Here is a 16,640-nt window from a genome sequence, read left to right as displayed (position 1 = left end):
CAACAAATTATCATCCAATATTATGCAACAAATTATAAGGCAAGAGCTCTTGCATCATGTTGTGCAACAAATTATTACCCAATATTATGCAACAAATTATGATGCAAAAGCTCTTGCATCATGTTGTGCAACAAATTATTACCCAATATTATGCAACAAATTATGATGCAAGAGCTTTTGCATTACATATCAGTTAGTATTGTGAGAGTGGCTGAGGAGTACAGATGTGTTGTTGCAGTGCTCCTTATACAGGTCTGATATTTGACACATTTTGCTTGTTTGTTGTAATCCACTCATATTTAGAGTCAGGTTTATATCTGCCCCAGTTTGTTATACATGACACATGGTATTAGGTCATTGTTTTTCTAGGACATGCCTGTGTAGACATGCATTTGTGCTAGGGCAGTGCTTCTGCACTTATTCTACCTTTGTGCATGTAGGCTATCAGCTTTATACAACCTGTCATAGGTTTATTAAGTATAGAGTTTTGATTTGAACCCCAAGAAATTTTATATAAATACCAAAGCCAAAAATATTAACACACATACACACACACACACACACTAAATATACAAAGCACACTGCTGAACCCAACTGATATTTTTTATTAAGCATAGAAATTTGATTTGAACCCCAAGAAATTTTATATAATAAACCAACAACAAAAATGCCAAATCAAAAATATTGTAATCAATGCAATAAGAATATATCCAGCCCCAATTGGGCTAAGCACCAAAGGAATTGTAATCCAGACAAATGCAGAACTCCCACAAAAATATGCCCAAAATGCCATAGAAAATATAGCATGGAATACTTCACATATAAACATAAGGGTACTTGTTCTGCACAGTCATCAACATTGCCCCCACAACCATCTTCATCTGGTCTGAAAAGGAAGCATGAAACGCCTGTTAATGCTAGAGCAGCAAAGCAGCCACGCTATGAACCCATCCATAGCAGTTTTGATGGCCAACTTAGGGATCACCGTTTTGTATCAGAGCAAAAATGTGATATTAAGAATTTTTTGAACAGTATAAATCCTGATGTGCAAGCAATTCTAAATGCACAAAATGGCTCTTATAAGCTGTCCCTCAAATTGTTTACACAATATAAGAAACCAAATGGAACAAAATTTACACACCCCCACATAACAGAAACTGTAGCTATATATTCAAATACAAATTTAGACAAAATAATAAGCAGTTTGATAGAGCAATTGAATATTAAACATTCTGAGTTTGCTGCAAAAGAATCGGGTTGGAGCCTATGCGGATCTCTAAAAAAGCTTTATGTTAATATTTCTGAATTCAGCCCATTACAAGGATCTACATATCTGCCATTACCTGCCAATATTAAAAACAAAAGAGCCGTGGTTAACATAGAAAATAATGATAAGAAATGCTTTTTGTGGTGTATTTTAGCTGCTTTGTTTCCAGTTTTAAGGAATCCTGAGAGAATAAGTTATTATAAACAGCATGAAAATGTTTTTGATGATGCTATGGAGGGCTTAGAATATCCAATGTCTGTTCAGAATATTGATAAATTTGAAAAAAAAGGCCAGGGATATCAATGGTAAACAATTATCTATTAATGTATTTATTTGTTCTACTGGCCGTGGCAATTGCTTGATAGAACCTCTCAGAATCAGTACATCTCATGATGATTCTGCTGTCCCGATTGATCTGCTCTTAATTGAAGGGGATGGCACACACCATTACACTCTGATACATAATCTTTTTGAATCTTTAATTAGAAAACAACTAGACAAATCTAAGACAATATTCAAGTTGTGTAGAAGATGTTTGACTGTATTTGATGGTCAAAAAATAATAAATAGGGTTCGGGAACAAAATACAGAAATTGCTAAAAACAAGTTAATTGAACATTTAAAATACTGTGGCAACCATAAACCTGTTCATATGGTGATGCCTAGTCCAAGTGAAAATGCTAAATTCAAAAAAATTGAAGCCTTGTTGGAACACCCAGCATATATAGTCTGTGATTTTGAATCAAATCTCAAACCCCTTGCATTCTGCAGCCCAGATCCTGATGAATCTTCAATTACATCATACCAGTTACATGAGCCTTCTAGTTTTTATTATGTTGTTGTACAGGATGGTGTTGTTAGTGAAGAATATTTATACATGGGATCAGATGCCATCAAAGAATTTGCACTTAGAATAGAAAATGAGTGCCATAACATAGCATCTAATATCTTATTAAAATCAAAACCTATGTTGCCTTTAACATAAGAACAAATTCAAAATTTCAACAATGCAGAAAAATGCCCGGTATGTGATTCTGAATTTTCAGATACAAATATCAAGGTGCATCACCATTCCCATACAGATGGTAAATTCTTAATGGCCCTGTGTAATAGCTGCAATATTAAGATCCAGAGACCAAAATTTATCCCTATATTTTGCCATGCTGCATCTAATTATGATTTCCATCATCTGATCAAGTACGAGGGGTTTGACAAGCAGAATTTAAATATTTTAGCAGAAAATAATGAGAAATATATAGCTATTAACAAAATAATTAAAGTTAATGGTGTTCCCATTCACTTAAGATTTCTTGATTCCTACAGAATTCTGTCTGCTAGCCTGGCTATACTGGCCAGTCAATTATATGATGATCAATTCAAAATCACATGTGCTTTGTTTCCAAATCAGGAGCTGAAATTAATTAGGCGGAAGGGTGTATACCCATATGATTATGTTACAGATTTTTCTAAATTTGATGAGTGTTCTCTGCCACCACAACAAGAGTTCTACAGCAAACTCAGGGCATCTGGAATTACTGATGATGATTATCATCATGCCCAGTTGATGTGGAACAATTTAAAATGCCAGACATTTGGTGATTATCACAAGGCATATTTAAAACTTGATGTCACTCTCTTAGCTGATATACTTCAGGCATTTAGAAAATCTTCCATGGAAAATTATAAGCTGGATCCAATGTATTTCTACAGTGCACCAGGCCTAGCATGGTCTGCAATGTTTTTAAACACTAAAATGCAATTGGATCTGATCCAGGATCAGGATATGTATCTGTTTATGGAACAATGTATAAGAGGAGGCATGGTGCAATATTCTCAGAGATATGCCAGAGCAAATAACAAGTATATTCCCAATTATGATCCAGCACTGCCATCAAATTATATACTGTATGTAGATGCCAACAGCCTGTATGGTTATGCTATGATAGATAAATTGCCATATGCAGGGCTTGAGTGGGTTGAAGATTTCAATATTGAAGATCTTAAGGATTTTGATGACAGTTACTATGGCCTGTTCTTAGAGGTTGATCTGACAATTCCTGATGATTTACACAAGACATTTTCTGATCTGCCCCCAATTCCCGAGGTTGAGTGCTCACCTGGCTCTAAACAGAAGAAGCTAATGATGACTCTAGAGCCAAAACAGGATTATGTCATATATTACAAAAACCTCCAGTTCCTAATTAATCATGGTGTTCAAGTGACCAAAGTTGGCAAAGTTTTGAGGTTCAGGCACTCAAGATGGTTGAAGCCATATATTGATACAAACACAGAGCTTCGAACATCTGCAATGAGCCAATTTGATAACACCTTGTTTAAATTGATGGTAAATTCAGTGTATGGCAAAACCATAGAAAATGTCAGAAAACATACTGATGTTAAATTAAATACTGACCCCAGCCTGAGCAAAAAATTGATAGCAAAGCCTAATTTCAACTACAGAAGAATTTATGATGAGGATATGGCACTTTTTAATATGAAAAAACAAAGATTAAGTTTGATAAGCCTATTTATGTAGGGGTTGTGATATTGGAATTGGCCAAATTAAACATGCTAAAGCTCTATTATGATGTGTTGAAGCCTTTTTATGGTGGTCGTGTAAAATTGATGTACATGGACACAGATAGTTTTATTCTTGATATTCAGACAGAAGATGTTTATCAAGATATGTCACAGCCTGAATTGCTTGAATATTTTGATACCAGTGAACATACAAAAATTCAACCCCACAACAAAAAGGTGCCTGGCAAGTTAAAAGATGAGACACTTGGTGATGTTATTGTGGCATTTGCTGGGTTAAGGGCCAAGATGTACAGCTTTGAAACATGTAGTGGTGCTGTTGCAAAAAAAGCCAAGGGCATTGGCAGAGTAACTGTAGACAAAGAGCTTGAATTTAAAGATTACGAAGATTGTCTCAAATCCCAGAGTTTAATTAGAACATCAGAGTGCAGAATTCAGAGTGTGGATCACTTGTTGACTACAAATGTTGTAAGAAAAGTGGCTCTGGACCCACATGATGATAAGAGATGTATTTTGTCATGTGGCATACATACTCTACCATGGGGTCATTGTAATTTGAAAAGTGGTAATCAATGCCCAATTACAGAGCATGATTTGAAATAAATAAACATGCCTATGAACTTATTTGGGTTCAAAAAACAGGCTATTATGGACCTGCCAACACCAGCACCCTCTTCTGATATACAATCTATAATATCTAAACTAAGTGCTTTGTTAATTATTCATCTGAACAGCATACTTACAGATGTTGATGATGAAACAGGTAAAACATTGTACATATTTAACAATAATTTAAATCATTACCAATTACCTGTAGGTGGTCAATTACAATTTATTACCCTCGGGGGTTGTAATATTGTCTTACATTTGTCTAGTTGTTTTCTAATTAAAGATTCAAGATTATGTATCAGAGTGTAATGGTGTGTGCCATCCTCTTCAATTAAGAGCAGATCAATCGGGACAGCAGAATCATCATGAGATGTACTGATTCTGAGAGGTGCTATCAAGCAATTGCCACGGCCAGTAGAACAAATAAATACATTAATAGATAATTGTTTACCATTGATATCCCTGGCCTTTTTTTTCAAATTTATCAATATTCTGAACAGACATTGGATATTCTAAGCCCTCCATAGCATCATCAAAAACATTTTCATGCTGTTTATAATAACTTATTCTCTCAGGATTCCTTAAAACTGGAAACAAAGCAGCTAAAATACACCACAAAAAGCATTTCTTATCATTATTTTCTATGTTAACCACGGCTCTTTTGTTTTTAATATTGGCAGGTAATGGCAGATATGTAGATCCTTGTAATGGGCTGAATTCAGAAATATTAACATAAAGCTTTTTTAGAGATCCGCATAGGCTCCAACCCGATTCTTTTGCAGCAAACTCAGAATGTTTAATATTCAATTGCTCTATCAAACTGCTTATTATTTTGTCTAAATTTGTATTTGAATATATAGCTACAGTTTCTGTTATGTGGGGGTGTGTAAATTTTGTTCCATTTGGTTTCTTATATTGTGTAAACAATTTGAGGGACAGCTTATAAGAGCCATTTTGTGCATTTAGAATTGCTTGCACATCAGGATTTATACTGTTCAAAAAATTCTTAATATCACATTTTTGCTCTGATACAAAACGGTGATCCCTAAGTTGGCCATCAAAACTGCTATGGATGGGTTCATAGCGTGGCTGCTTTGCTGCTCTAGCATTAACAGGCGTTTCATGCTTCCTTTTCAGACCAGATGAAGATGGTTGTGGGGGCAATGTTGATGACTGTGCAGAACAAGTACCCTTATGTTTATATGTGAAGTATTCCATGCTATATTTTCTATGGCATTTTGGGCATATTTTTGTGGGAGTTCTGCATTTGTCTGGATTACAATTCCTTTGGTGCTTAGCCCAATTGGGGCTGGATATATTCTTATTGCATTGATTACAATATTTTTGATTTGGCATTTTTGTTGTTGGTTTATTATATAAAATTTCTTGGGGTTCAAATCAAATTTCTATGCTTAATAAAAAATATCAGTTGGGTTCAGCAGTGTGCTTTGTATATTTAGTGTGTGTGTGTGTGTGTATGTGTGTTAATATTTTTGGCTTTGGTATTTATATAAAATTTCTTGGGGTTCAAATCAAAACTCTATACTTAATAAACCTATGACAGGTTGTATAAAGCTGATAGCCTACATGCACAAAGGTAGAATAAGTGCAGAAGCACTGCCCTAGCACAAATGCATGTCTACACAGGCATGTCCTAGAAAAACAATGACCTAATACCATGTGTCATGTATAACAAACTGGGGCAGATATAAACCTGACTCTAAATATGAGTGGATTACAACAAACAAGCAAAATGTGTCAAATATCAGACCTGTATAAGGAGCACTGCAACAACACATCTGTACTCCTCAGCCACTCTCACAATACTAACTGATATGTAATGCAAAAGCTCTTGCATCATAATTTGTTGCATAATATTGGGTAATAATTTGTTGCACAACATGATGCAAGAGCTTTTGCATCATAATTTGTTGCATAATATTGGGTAATAATTTGTTGCACAACATGATGCAAGAGCTCTTGCCTTATAATTTGTTGCATAATATTGGATGATAATTTGTTGCACAACATGATGCAATAGAAATAAACCAGAAGTAAACATGTGTGGGTGTGTGTGTGTGTGTGTGTATGTGGGTGGGTGTGGGTGGGTGGCTTTTTGGCTTAATTTTAAGTGTAGCCATAGCAATATCAAGAGGGGCTTATTTTTAACAAGCTTATGGACAACAATCTCACAGATGTGGCTTTTGTAAGTGTAGGCAAATCAATCTGAGAGGGCTCATCATTTCACCGGAAATTCCCGAGGGCATTTTTACAAAAGTCTTGGGTTAGACAGAGTAACACACTTGAGCAATAAGCTCATATGGACATTTTGAGCTGGTTTTAAGTGTAGCCAAATCTGCCTGAGAGGGGCTCATACTTTCTCGGGTTTATATTATAGTATTTTACACTACTAATATATCTCATTGGAAAGCCAGAAGTGTCTGGTTTTAGACAAATTAGGGGGGGCAAAAGCTATGATGAAAGTTCAGTCGGAAAAGAAAAACCCAATTTTATCTCCCTGTTTAAATTTTATTGCATCGTGTGCATATATACACACCCATACATACCCCATATACATATAATATATACATATATATACACACACACCATCATCCCCACCCCCACCCCCACACACATACATACGTAATCAATTCATCCGCCCCATAACAAAGCAACAGCAAAAGTCATATATTTTCTCTCAAATGTGCACGGTCCTTTTCCTCGAAACAATTGTTCATGCATTTAAGAGAAATTCGTTTAGCAGCAGCAATTCTCTCCCTGGTAATTTGCAATGAATTCACAGAAAAGAAATTGCGAGCGAAGCGAGCAAGAAAATTTTCAGATCCAAACTTTTGCAATATGAAAACAATATTGATTTAGTATGGTGCAAAAATATTCATAGAGCGAAATGGCATTCTCTTTTACATTTTTTTAATTTAGATCGTTCGGCGTCCAGGGCCAACTCCTGCCAACCCCTACCTACAGCTCTGAACTTGACAAGACTGCAAGAAAAGCAGACATTGCGAGCAAAAGGATTAAGAAAATTTACGAAACTTATTTTTATTTGTATAAAATTTAAAATTGCAATTGCAGATCTGTGTCCCCCTGCAGGTGCTCTTGGCCGTCTGGAAGAAATAATGCAATAAAGACGTGAAAACAAATATTATCTTGAGTATCCTTTTGTCCTGATACTCTTAGATTCTGCTAGTCTTGCTTTCCTATACTTCCATGTTTGCCCCCCTAAAATTGATTTCCGTCCAAGGATAGGAGGCCAATACCTCTATCCTAAATTTCTAGGTAAAATATAATAATATAGAGACATAGACGTCTGGAAGGGGGGCATGGATGGCCACATCTCCCTTTAAAAACCTGAATTTGATTTCAGTCATAATAATTCCCATTAATTATTATAATGGGGATGCAGGAATGCGATAATTTTAAATTCAAGAGGTGTTTTTTGAGGGGGCAACACTATATGCCCCATAGAAAAATACTTTGCTTGTCCCTCAGTGGAAAAAATTATGCGGACCTCCATGATTAAGGGGACATTTGCCCCCCCCCTTTAACCGCCGTGCGCACGCCTATTGTTCGAATATTTATTAAGATATTTTATCGTCTTCATCAAATCGTGCTCTTCGTTGCACTTACTCTGTTGAAATGAGCGACATACAATGATACAGATACGGGAAAAATGACGTTCGTATAAAGATTGGAAAGAAGCTAGAAAATGTAACAAAATCTAAAGTATACAAATAAAATGTCTTTCATTCATAATATGACAAATTGTTTATTCATTATTTAACACTGCTACAACGCTTTGGATCAGACCAACGGAACGCACTTCCAATATTCCCGCAGGCCGTGTAGCGAGGCGGCAACGCTGTTCAAGTCACCTGCAGCCCGCGGAGCCTGAGATTGGCCGCATCTCGCCATACGTCATCTGCGCGTTTTCCATATTAGGAGTAGTGAATAATAATTTATATCTGTGGTCATACTTGAGATACATACATTAAACTTCTGGATTTGGATGAAATATGTCATATGAACGGCTTTTTAAAATTTCATTGAATTTGCAATTATGCATTTCAAAATTGCACGTTTGCCTAAAATTTCAATTTTTGAAGAGACTAGTGAAGATCTTCATTTGACTTTTTCGACAGACGTGCCAAAATAATCAGTCTTAAAGTACAAAAAAATCTCAACTTTATATGAATAGTTGATTATAAACTGTATGGTGTTGAGTTCCCCGTTCTTGCAAAATGGAAGAAAAAACTCACTTTTTAGTAAATGTTTCATTATAATAAGAAAATGCAATCAAGAATAATTTTCGGATGACGCTTATTACAAAACAAATACTTTAAGCTTTCCAATTAGGTATATTTGACTTTTTCCACCTACGGAATACAATTTTACAAGCACGTAAACAGAGGGCTCAATATTTTTGTCACGGATAGTAGTAGGACTACATTCAAAAAGAAACCAGCTATTCATATTGTCCACCAAATATTCAAAAAAAAAACTTTCGAAAGCATGGTTTTTCCCTGTGGCGCAGGGGTACAGTACCCCCCTAAACCGTAGATCTCAGTTGTACCCCCTAAAACAATTTGAAAGAGTCAAGGTGATGCTGTAAAAAGATTCTATTTTCTAATAGCTCAGTCTAATGTGTTTGTGTTCGTCTTGTGTAGTAGTTCCTCCATTCATATTGGGGGTTAGGCGTAGAGCTGACAACTCTGCACTGTAAAAACACATGTCAAGAAACAACAATATAAGGCCATGGATGTTCCCAAGGTAAAATATTCCGGAGGTAAAATAGTCCCCCGTTCGGATCTCCGGGTGGGGACTACTTTGGGAGGTCTCTGGACTAAGGATAAGATCTACGTTAGGAAGAAGGATATTAAATTAGGCACCTGGAATGTTCTGAGCCTTTACCGGCCTGGGGCATTTCAGTGTACAGTTAATGAGATAGTTAAGTATAAATTAGATGTAGTAGCTGTCCAGGAAGTTAGGTGGCCAGGAGAAGGGAATTGTAAAACTAAAAATTATACTTTTTTCTATGGTGGTACTGAAAATCATAATTTTGGAAAAGGCTTTTTCATAAATAATATAATTATATCGGCTCTTAAAACAGTAGAATTTATTAATGATAGGATATCATATGCAGTTTTACAGGGTAGGTATTGTAAAATTATTTTAATAAACATACATGCACCAACGGAAGATAAAGATGATAATACTAAAGATGATTTTTATGCAGAGTTAGAACAGGTCTTTGATAAATTTTCTCAGTATGATATGAAAATTCTGTTAGGTGACTGTAATGCACAAATTGGCAAAGAAGAGACATTTAAACCCACGATTGGTAAAGAAAGTCTTCATGAATTAAGTAATGATAATGGTATAAGATTGATTACTTTTGCAACCTCAAAGAATTTAATTGTGAAAAGTACCATTTTTAAACATAAAGATATCCATAAATATACCTGGTCTTCTCCAGATGGTAAAACTCACAATCAGATAGATCATATTCTCATTGATAAGAGAAGGCATACTAGTATAATTGACGTTCGTACACATAGAGGTGCTGACTGTGCTAGTGACCATTATTTAGTAATTGCTAAATTAAGAGAAAGACTCTCAGTGATAAATCTTAAGCAACAAAATCTAAAAGTTCTAAAATTTGATACAGGAAAGTTTACTGATGAAAGAATTAAGAAAGATTACCAAATTAAACTGTCAAATAGATTTGATGTTTTGCAGGATTTAAATGATGATGAAAATATAAATGAAACAGACGTAAATAAGAAATGGGAGCACATACGTAATGCAATAGAATCAGCAGCTAAAGAAAGTATAGGATACCATAAACCGAGAAAAAGTAAGCCATGGTTTGATAATGAATGTCATAATCTAATAGAAATAAGACATCAGGCTAGACTTAGGTGGTTAAATAACTCTGATGATACAAATCTAAACAATTATAATAGAATAAAGCGAGAAGTTAACCGCACGTTTAGAAGTAAAAAAAGAGATTACTTGAAAACCAAAATTAACGAAATTGAAACAAACAGCAAAAATAAAAATATCAGAGATTTATATAAAGGTGTAAATGAATTTAGAAAGGGGTGGCAACCTAAAGTAAACTTGATAAAAGATAAAGACGGTGATTTTCTAGCTGACCCAAGTGATATTCTAAATAGATGGAAGAACTACTTTAATGACCTTTTAAATGTCCATGTAGGAGATAAATCAGAAGTGAATGAAGTACACACAGCAGAACCTTTAGTTCCAGAACCCAACTTGACTGAAGTTAAAGATGCTATTAAAAGGCTAAAGAATAACAAAGCACCTGGCATTGATTTAATACCAGCTGAGTTAATTAAATATGGTGGAAATTCATTAATGTATCAAATTCATAAATTAATCTGTTTAATATGGAATAAAGAAGAAATCCCTCAACAGTGGAAAGAATCCATAATTGTTCCTGTGTTTAAAAAAGGTGATAAAATGAACTGCAATAATTACCGTGGAATTTCTCTACTCTCAACAACATATAAAATATTATCTAACATTCTTTTAACAAGACTAACCCCATATGCTAATGAAATTATAGGTGATTATCAATGTGGATTTAAACGTAACAGATCAACTACAGATCAAATTTTTCACATCAGACAGACACTTGAAAAAAGTGGGAATATAATCAAAATGTCCATCAGCTATTCATTGATTTCAAAAAAGCATATGATTCAGTCAAAAGAGATAAACTATATAATATATTAGTTGAGTTTGGAATACCTAAGAAGCTTGTTAGTATGATAAAAGTATGCACCAGTGAAACAGAAAGTAAAATTCGTGTGGGTATTAATATGTCTGACAAATTTACAATTCATGATGGGTTAAAACAAGGAGATGCATTATCTCCATTGCTCTTTAATTTTGCCTTAGAATATGCTGTTAGGAAGGTAAAAGAAACTAAAGAAGGACTAAAATTAAATGGTGTGACTCAGTTGTTAGCATATGCAGATGATGTAGACTTACTGGGGGATGATGTGAATACAATTAAGAATAATGCTAAAATATTTTTCAAAACTGCTAAAGAGATAGGTTTGGAAGTTAACAAAGAGAAACCTAAATATATGCTTACAGGCCGAAACCAAGTGTTAGGTAATAATCAAAATCTAATTATTGATAACAACTCGTTTGAACCAGTTTCCAAATTCAAATACTTAGGAGTAATATTAACAAATGAAAATTATATTAAAGAGGAAATAAAAAGTAGGCTTAATTCAGGAAATGCATGTTACTTCTCTCTTCATAAACTTTTGTCTTCTCGTTTAATATCTAAGAAACTGAAAGTTAAAATATACAAAACAGTAATTTTGCCTGTAGTATTATATGCATGTGAAACTTGGTCCCTTACATTGAAAGAGGAACATAATTTGAGAGTATTTGAAAATAAGATCCTTAGGAAAATATTTGGACCTAAAAGGGATGAGGAGACAGGTGAGTGGGGAAGGTTACATAATTTAGAACTACATAATTTGTATTCATGTCCAGATATTATTAGAATAATTAAATCAAGAAGACTTAGGTGGGCAGGCCATGTGGCACGAATGGGAGAGGAACGAGGAGTTTACAGGATTCTTGTTGGGAAACCTGATGGTAAGAGACCTGTAGGAAGGCCAAGACGAAGATGGAGGGACAACGTTGAGATGGACCTAAGGGAAATCGGTAGGGATGGAAAAGAGTATATAGAACTTGCTCAAAATAGGGAAACATGGAAGGCCTGTGTTGCTGCAGCCATGAACCTTCGGGTTTAAGAAGGCTAGAGAGTTAGTTAGTTAGTTAGTTAATAGCTCAACACAAAGTTGATATTGTTTTACAAACATTATCTTTCTTTAAGAAAAATAATAAGCCACTGAAAACGTATTCTTGTGTGGTCAGTATTGCTGCTATAACCATTTTTGTCGTCTTCTTCTTCTAAGAGAACCAAATCCAACTTGCCTAACCTAACCACCACAGATTATTTATTACCTCAAAAAGCTACCAGCCAATGGGAATGCTTGAGAAGGTTGTAGCAGCAATCACTACCCTTTTGTATATTGTGGTCTCTAAGTTACTCTACCTCATTTGTGGATGAGTAAACCATTGGAAATCATTTTGAGGAGATAAAAATTGTTTAAAAGGAGTGTGTGAGATTGAATAAGATAAAGTTTAGATTCAAGAAATCATGCTGCAGGCTAATGCCCTTATTGTAAAAGGGAAAGGGGTACACTTTTCTAAACTAGTAGTCTACTGATTGATAAGATATATATCTTCTTCAGGAGAGTATACGACTGACCTTTCCTTTCAAATTGTTCAAATAGAGTTTTCCTAGACTAAATGCTTCCACAATTCTCACAAAGAAATGTGAAAATTTTTACTAGCTATGAAACTATATAAAATATATCTTCAAATTCCGTCACTATAAGCAGAACGTATATTTTTCCCATTTTAATGCATTATGTAAATGCATTGAAAATTGTCATCAGGCAAAGTATTTGAAGATGTTTCTATTTCTATTTAACTGTAGATCCAATCCCGATTAGTTTTATCTGTGCATGAAATGAATCTAGAATAAGTTTTTTAGAAACTTCTGAGTAGAGACCGAGACAAGAACAAGCACCTACAATAATAAGAACGACCTCACCACACAGGAGTCTTGACACGTCTCATCTCGATAACATTCCTAGTTGAAATGGAGCAGCGATAATTCCTAGACATTAACGAAGGTTGTGACTTTTGATTTTTTCAGAGGGAGTGATGGACTTAGGTTTACTGTGTCAATAAACGTATAGATATTTGACAATAGTTCCCCAGAAGAACGTCTTTCCATTAATTTAAACCTCGCACACTTTTTACCTATATAGTAAGTATGCTTATAATGAATGTTAATTGTTTTCAATCTAATTTTGATATTGAATTGAACACAAATTAACATTCTTTCAGGTTAAAATGTAAAACCAAACTAAGAATATTATATAAAACAGCTGAATAGACGTCTGACTGGGGCTGTTCCTGTAGGTTCGACTTGCTTTGTTAAGGGCACTTTGAGGCTTTGTCTTGATCCAATTTTTTGCAAATTTTTCTGCATCGAAGAAATGTACTGGAGGTCTATTTATTGAAAGTAATATCATTTTTAAAAGCATTACAATTTCTAAATGATTTCTCTGTTAGTTAAGGTTAGATTCATGGCACTGAACTTGCAATTTCGATTGGATTCACAAGGTCTTTGAGTGAAGTGGCAACGTGTTTTGGATTTTCTTTGTAGATGCGAAAATCTTCTCTTACCTTAAAGTTCACCTTTTCATATAAACAACTGTGACATTCATTAGAAGGCCATGTATCTGCATTTAATAGGACTACATTCGAAAATAAACCTAAAGTCTTCAAACCGACTTTCATATTACCCACCAAAGATTGAAAGAAATATCCTTCGCAGCGTATAGTTTACCTCTAACTCCTGAACTACCATTTTCCCATGTAAATCAAATGTTTTCAATATTTCAAGAGTTTTTCTAGCCAAGTCAATTTCTTGCTTTGCTCCAAGAACTATAATTTCTGTTTTTGAAAATACAAAGGTACTACTTTCAGTACTTGTAGAGCGGTGTGAGGCCTCTGTGGGGCCTATGTTGTGTCGTGTCCATAGAAGATTGTCATTCGCTAACTAATCGTATCACCATTCATCATCATCATCTTTGCGAGTAGTCCCAGCTGACAGAAGAACGAAGTAAAATAAATCATTCAAGTGCTTGTAGAGCGTCGTAAAGTGCAGCCCATTCCAATGTAAATAACTACTTTGTCAAATCTTTCAAGCGCTGCAGGCTTCGAAACCAGGGCCTCCCCCATGGCGCAGTGGTAGCGTCATTGCCTTGCAATCAAGGGGTCCCGGGTTCGATACCCGGTGGAGGCACAAGTGGTTCGGATCCAACTTTAAACTGTAGGTCTAGTCCCGATTAGCCTTACTGTGCATAAAGTGGACTTAAAACAGCAACTCAATGATGCACAACAACAGTAATGATTCTACGAAACCAGTGGTCCCGGGTTCGAATCGTGGCCTAGGCACTCACTCTTTGAGAGAGTCCTTCATCAATTTCATCGTATCATCACCCATCCTCATCTTCGATTAACCAAAAACGACAGGAAAAAGAGAAACAAATGAATCAATCAAATCTTTTAGCAGACTTTCAAAGACTTCTCGCGAGTCGATCAGCAACCATCATGACTATTTTTTTAAAAAAATACAACAGAACATTATAGCTTTCAACAAGCGCTCGGACAACGTTAAAGGACGAAGCAACCCAACATACAACAAATACACAGCACGTATTCGAAGAAAAGGTGTTTGTGGAATGCAGAAGCCTGAGGACTAAAGCGATTATGGTGTCTAAAAGAGACTAGAGATGTTATGATAGACATCCGCCATGTTAACAATAATTTTATATGTAGATATGGTGCTCTAAAATTAACTTAATTGAACTTGAACTCTATAAGTACGGTGTTTTAAATTTAATAGTTTACATATCCAGTGAGTGCGAAATAATTATCACTGGTTGGGATGTGTCATTCATAACCAGAGGTTGGAATAGTTCAAAACAGAGGGTGGAAAAAATCCTTCCCATCCCTGCTTCAAATCGCACTCTGTATTAAAATGAATAGCTGTATGTTTGTTCGCGACTTTCATGTTCCAAACTTCCTATTTCCCCCATTAAATGCCGGTAATTCATGTGTTGTTCTACAGGGGAATTTTCCACCTGCCAATATATATAATTCAAATACACACACTGGAGTACGCAGGATTTTTTTCGGGAGGAGCTGGAATTGCAAAGGTGAATTATAAGCAACTGCTTTCTAGGGGAACGGTATACACAATAAGATATTTTGTATATTTAGAATTTTCTACTCTGAAAAATGTCAAACGGGTATTATTTTCAGAGGGGTTTGAATTTACCAGACTGGTTTTTCCCGAGTTCTGTGAGTGTGTGTGTGTGTGTGTGTGTGTGTGTGTGTGTGTGTGTACACAAGTGGGTTGGAAATTAATAGTAGCAACACTGCTGTATATACGCCATGAAACGGAACCGGAGTTTCTCACTTATACCACGTGTTAGTTTGATACCTAAGGTACCTGCCGGTAAATGGACTCTTCCTTCCAACACTAGGCGCATGTGCAGTGACGAGAGGAATAGAGTATCGTAGGAGTTGGCGATCTAAAGTTGTGTAATCAGAACCCCACTAACGTGAAAGTTCTGGTGATTCTTCGCCGTACCTCCAGGACAGACCGTCAAGGCGCATTAATACTGTTCATTATTTTAACATGACCTGCGACCTGCGTTGCGAAAGAAGAGGGGACTCTTTCTGCTGAATCCTCCCATCATTTGGCAAAACAATGCTCGGGCGCATGTGGCTGATTTGTTAGCTCGATGGGGGCTGGCAGATGTTCTACCAATCCCTGCGACTTTGATTTGATCCCTAAGATGAAGGGCATTCGCTTCCGAAGTGTTTCAGATATTCTTCAGGCAATAAGACCACTCCATTCAAAGCATCAACAGAACAGGCACTGCTACGGAAATACAATACTTCCACATCGTTGGCAATGGTTGTACACAATGCTGGTGACTACATCGAAGGGGTGGAAAGTTTCCAAGAGGTATCTCTTATGTATCATTTGAGAATAAATAGTTGCCAGTATTAAGTTTCCAACCCACGTATATATACTATATCTCTGTCTATGGAAGCTAACAATCGGAAAGCAGTAATCGATAATTCTGAATTACGTGTAGATTAATAATCGATGAGTTTCACTGACCATTCCATTGAACTGATTAAGTGAACAGTCTACTGTTCAGAAACTGCTAGAAATGCAAAATATCATTGTGTGTGTGTGTGTGTATGTGTTTATAACCTTGTGCCAGACAATGTTTTGGAATGAAATGGGACGACAAGATTAAACTTCCTAAGCCCCGCGACAGGTTCAATTTGCAGCAAGGTTTCGCATACATGGGCCCATATACAAGTTCCGCTGCAATACTGCCGATGTTCTCATTGTCTGCGATATGAACTGCTCGGCGGTTGAGGCAAGACTGGCACGGAAGATGCTGACCGCAGTTCTCGCGTGGATTAATACATACAACCTGCTGCAAACTTAACCTGTCGCCGGGCTTAGATAGCGAATATTCAAAATGGCGGT

At 35.8% G+C, this 16,640-nt stretch overlaps 1 non-coding gene across 1 annotated transcript; it reads left to right on the top strand.

Annotated features, from left to right (window-relative positions):
• Positions 1–14,291: 14,291 nt before the first annotated feature.
• TRNAA-UGC (transfer RNA alanine (anticodon UGC)) lies at positions 14,292–14,366 on the top strand. The gene has a single exon. It is a non-coding gene; the product is annotated as a tRNA-Ala (tRNA).
• Positions 14,367–16,640: the final 2,274 nt, after the last annotated feature.

The sequence above is a fragment of the Lepisma saccharinum genome, chromosome 22 (assembly GCF_977018435.1).
Source record: "Lepisma saccharinum chromosome 22, izLepSacc3.1, whole genome shotgun sequence".
NCBI lineage: Eukaryota > Metazoa > Arthropoda > Insecta > Zygentoma > Lepismatidae > Lepisma > Lepisma saccharinum.
This window is presented reverse-complemented; position numbering and strand designations above follow the sequence as displayed.